A 6000-nucleotide genomic window follows, 5' to 3' on the forward strand; every position below is an offset into this window, starting at 1 on the left:
CCTTCTTTAGATCTGTGTTGAGTAGAGAAGATAAAAAGTTTTTGCTAGGCCACAGTGCAATATTTCTACCGGTGACTAAGTGATCCCATAAATTAGATCTTTTATTTATTATTGTTGAGGTTTAATTTTATGTTGTAACTTTATTTTTCCCTTTGGTTTAAAGTTTAAACATATGGTGCTAATTTTCATGGATAAGGAGTTGGTAAGACTTTTATGAGACTATTTATGGATATTATATTATGCCTATTTTTGAGTAGATGGTACGAATAGCATATGATGGCTACGTTATATTGTGAAATGCTCTTTTAGCAGACAATTTAACGTGTTATGTTGTTAGATTGTCAATATGCAAAGTTAATCAAGTGAATTCTTATTTAAATGTATGGTCTACATTATGAGTCTAGAAAATTAATTGAGGTGTCAAACTGGTGAGGCTGCATGAGCACAACACACATAAATGGGTTGGGCGGGCCGAAGGTTTTATCCCATCAGGTATGACAGGACATGACTAAGTATGAGATGAGCATGAGCATGAGCATGAGCATGAGCACGAGTACGAAATCGTCTCGAATTTGGAATGCCTTATTTCACTGTGTTTTTTTTTCTTCTTTGTAAACATTTCAAGAAGAAAATTTAAATGACCACAACACCATACACAAATGGACCCAACATAAATGTGTCTGGCCGTTTGACTCCTCCATTAGCAACATAACATGTCATATGTATAAAAAGTAAGAATACAAACTTTGAACCCCAAATTAAGTCCCTCAAGTTAATTCCTAGACTCTAAAACAAGAAACACTAAAATAGAATGAAATGTAAATATAAATTCAATAAAAATTTAAAAATAACATAACATACCTTGTAATCAATAGCAGGAGGAATATGAACTTTGAGCACTGATGGGGTATTTTATAAGGGAATATAGTTAGGGTTTATAGGAGAAAGAAGATTGTGGAGGAAGGGAGATAGGTGGGTACGTAGATTTATGTCTTGGGGGAGGAAGAGTGCTTGGTGAGTGAGTGTTTAAATTAGTGAATTAAGGGTAATATGGGAATATTAATAGTGGGTGAAGATAAAATCAAATTAAGGGTATTTTGGGAATAATAGTGGGAATGAGAAATTAGGGTGGGTAAGGAATGATCTAGACTCTCACTTAGATCTTTTTATTTGATGATCTTGTGCTTATATTTAAAACAATAATGCTACACTTACCACATTTTTATACCACAATTTTATACCATCTTACATGGCATTCATACATTGGACACTAAAAATTAAAAAATAAAACCTAAAATGGAAAAAGAAAATATCCTTCCAATAAAATAATGACACATCAGGTGGGATACAAATGTGAGAAAAAAAATGTGGGACAACTAGCATTATTGTATTTAAAACTACGTCGTTTTAGACTTCTCTATACGTATTTTTTCACTATAAATTCTAGATATTAAACCCTAAACTCAAAACACTAAAACCCCCAAACAATTCTTGATCCTATTCATATATATATATCTATGACAATCTTCAACCCCCATTAATCAATCTTCAACAACAAATTATATATCAATTAATTAAGTTGATAATAATTTTTTACCACCATGGATGTTCTTCTTTCTGTTCTGCCACATAGCAGCACCACCGTAGGATATATCTATATTAATCTTCAAGCCCATTAATCAATCTTCAACAATAAATTATACATCAATTAATTAAGTTGATTATAATTTCTCAACTTTCCTTATCCTCTACGACTTGGAGAAAACCCATTGATGCCAATATTCGAAGCAATTGAAGGAGGGGGACGAGATCGATCCTTTTAATTCTGGAAACAACCAATTGACAGAGGAACTTCTGGGTTCATCGTCAACACAAGGAGAGATTAAGAAAACGATATAATTGTCCAAATTAAAAAATTATTGTTATCTTGAAATTCCTTGAACTGATCCGATAGGGTGTTTTTTTTTTGTCAAACGATACAGAAGTTTCTCTCCCACTCTGTCTCTCCTTCTTCTCTTCTCTCTCTCTCTCTCTCAAATTTGATAAGTTAAAAGAAAAGGATAAAATTGGAAAAGTGCTATTATTTACTCCATTATAAATCATTCCATGTTTTCAATTACTAAATTGTTCCAAACATTAGAATGAAAAAGGTAAAAGTCATTACATTACTACATAGTTAAGGAATGGAATACAATACCTATTCCAATTGTAGCATTATGAATAAACAAACGGGGCCTTAGGACCATGTTATTCAACTCAATAATTTTTATTTATAAATAGCTCAACTATTTTTTACAAATCCTTAGGAGATTCTCATGTTGGAAAAATTATTGGTTGTTACCATATTGTTTTGCTACACATACAAACATATACCATGTATTTTATGGTAACTATAAATCACACTTTTAGAATTCTAAATAAATTAAAATAAACACTTAATTGTTGTTAAAAAAGAAACACTGGTGCGTTTAGATGAAGTAATTTGAAATTACTAAGGAATTCACAAATGACGGAATTTAAAATGATGTGATTTAAAATTTTAGAATATGTAAATTCTCTTGTTTGGATAACATGTAAACATAATGGAGTTTAAATACGAAATTTATGGTAGTTTTAATTTTTGATGCATCAATTCAAAAGAGTGATGATGATGGTGGCAACAATAAAAATGATGTTTATAGTGAGTTGACCATATTAGTAGGGGGTAATGGCCCACAAGCGGTGGGAGAAATGGTGGTGGCTAAAATTGGGGTGTTGGCGGTGGCGGTGGCGGTGGCGATGGTGGTGGTGGCGGTGGTGTTGGAAATGACGGTGATGGTGATGGTGGTGGTGGTGGTGGTGGTGGTGACGGTGATGGCGGTGGCGGTGACGGTGATGGTGATGGTGGTGGTGGTGGTGGTGGTGGTGACGGTGATGGCGGTGGTGTTGGTGTTGGTGTTGGTGTTGGTGTTGGTGTTGGTGTGGTGGCGGCAGTGGGGGTGGTGGCGGGGGTGGCAGGGGTGGTGGTGTTAGTGGTGATGACGTTGGCGGTAGTGGTGGTAGTGTCAACTTGGTCGACACGACTTATTTTTCTTTTGTAAAAATTGAAATTTTGAAAATGACACCAATTTAGGTGGAATTTAAAATTGGAATTTACAGTCTTCAAATCCCAAGTTTTTTTCCATCTAGAATTTACAAAATTCTGTATTTATTGACCCAAATAAGGAAATTAGAGCATGTAATTTCTTAAATGCTGAATTTTGTTTAAATTCCGAGTTTTTTTTCTCCATCCAAACACACCATAATTGTATGCATGCATATATTAAATAATTTTCAGTACTTATTATATTATATTTGGAAATAAGATCTCCTATATATCTTTAATTCGATTAAATATCAATTATATATTTTTCTAAATCTTTATAAAAAATCGTTTCCTAAATCAAATTTCAAAGATAAATATCTGTAGTACTATATAAGAAAAGATTTCTAACTTTTTCTTCTCACAAGATCTTAAGACATTTAGGAAGAGATAGAGTGCTTCAAATACATAATATAAATATGATACATAAATACTTAACACCCCTCAACATCTTTGATCAGATCAACATGGTTAAGGGCCAATTCGATGATCAACAACATGATTATGGGCCTCTGATGATGATCAACAACAGTACTTTGTCCCACAATAAAAAATCTGCTTTGCAAAAAAAAAAAAAAAGGGTTAATTATTTTCTTTTCTTTTCTTTTCTTTTGTACATAAATGAAAAGCCTTAGATCCCAAAAAGAAAATAATGAAGGGTTTGGTTTTGGGTTTTGAAATAGAATAGAGTTTTCTCCATTATATTCAAACAGAGAGGCCTAGAAAAAAAAAAAAAAAAAATTAAGCAACTCTCTTCTGGCGCCCTTACAAAGCATACTATTGTTCAAACTATTCTTTGTTCAAACGTTCTTGGTATTAACTTTTCTTTTTCACAATTATCTTTCAGTTCTTGCCATGGAAGAAGAGAACAACAGTATTGCGGTCTCTCCCAACTCTGTGTCTCCACAAGACACTGAAACTGAGCCCAACACTGATCAGTCGACCGAACCCAACACTGACATTGACCCTTATCTTGAATCAAACCAAGGTGTAGATGGATTATCTGGGTCACCCGAAGGAGGGCAAGACATAGCTGGCAGTGGCACAGAGCTGGTGGTGAAGAGGAAGAGGGGTAGACCCCGAAAGTATGGCTCTGATGCTCAAGTTTCTGCTAATGGAAACATGACGGCAATGGTGTCATCGCCACCTGCCTTTCCGGCTACTTCTTGTTCGGTGAGCTCTCCGAAAAGAGGAAGAGGAAGGCCTAAAGGATCTGGAAAATTGCAGCTCTTGGCTTCCATTGGTGAGTTCTCTTGCTTATATTAATTCACTGAAAACCACATCATAATATATATATCAATGTTATTAGAGTTGTTTATTGTTGAGTAACTTTGAGGTTTCATCTCTTAAATTAGTTGTTATATGAACCACCACTTAGTATTGTCATATTGGATAAATTAGAAATCGTTTAACTATTTGATTAAATGGTCATTATTTTAAGTGTTTATTAAATAATTATATTCGTCTATTTATTAAATCACAATATTTTAGTGTTTAGGGTCATCATCTCTAAAATAACTTCATTATGTTTAATTAAGGTGATATAAATCTCAATAGAAAGAGGCTTTCTACGTGTGTGTGTGTGTATATGCAAAAGAATCAAGTCATCTTATATGTATATGCAAATTTTAAGTTTGCAATCATCCTCTCAAATATATATATATATATACGTACGGCTAATATAGTCAATAATGCAGAGTCTCTTATCGATGTTGAATAATTGTACTTGCCCCATAATTTCTCAGTTAAATTGTTACTTCTCTGCCAGCTGGCTCTTTGCCTATCCTTGTCAGTGTCAAGGCTCTCTTCTTTCATCATGTCTCTGTTTAGTTGCTGTTCCACATAAAATAGACTGCTAGATTTAAGTAGGATTAGGAGCTCACTTCTCAAATAGAATAAGTTTTAAAAGTTCAAAAACTTAATGTTGTTTCTTGATGTAAGAGACGTACTGGCTACTAGTTAGTCTAGTTTTTCCTACCTAATAAGTTTTAGATGTTTAGTGCTATGTTTACTATGCCTGCCTCTGTGACACCTTTATTGAAAGAATGATTTAAAGCAATGACTCTCTGCATATGGTTATCGTTCCTGAGTGAGAACATTATGGTTAGGCTTGGGCAAGGAATCAACGTGGGTCCACTACCTAACTATGGTCAAGTACATATATAGTCCCTAAATTAACTACCTTAGTCCAACTCAAAATTAGGCCAATAGACCTATCCATATGTGAAGTTTTATCTCAAAATGTGTCAATGCTATTAATAATAGATTGCCGAGTTATATATTGGGATTTGCCTAAGGCTCACAGGGGTGGACGCCCCCACTCAACAAATATTGATCAATAAAAGCTTTGTTATATATTGTATTGCAAAGCAGCCAGTAACTCTCACACATATAAACACATGCACCTTCATTTTCTCTCATTACCCACTCCAGTAACTCTCACTCATTATTAATGAACTCCTCTCTATTTTTGGCTTTTTAATTTCACCCCTTTCTTTTTTACGGTAAATCTAAATTTATGTGATAATTTCACTTTCGCATTTTGTTGAAGTTCTATACTTTTATTTGTTACTTCTTATATAGACTTATTATATATTTAGAGAATTTTATAATTTTCTTTTTTATAAGTTATAGGTAGGTTTAAGTAATGTTTATCCAATCTATAAAGAGAAATATCTCCTATGGGCTATGAATACTTGTTTTACAAGTTATTTTATTCTTTGGACACGCTCGATCCCATTAAAAAACATTCTAGCTCTGCCCCTGAACTCTACTTATCAGCCAAATTTCTAGGGTTAGATTAGATCGATAATAGCCTTAATAGGACAGTGTTTGTTGCTTTTTATCCCCAATTATTCTTTTTTGTTTTTTTAACTTGT

Source organism: Dryas octopetala, chromosome 1, assembly GCF_963921425.1.
Source record: "Dryas octopetala chromosome 1, drDryOcto1.1, whole genome shotgun sequence".
Taxonomy (NCBI): domain Eukaryota; kingdom Viridiplantae; phylum Streptophyta; class Magnoliopsida; order Rosales; family Rosaceae; genus Dryas; species Dryas octopetala.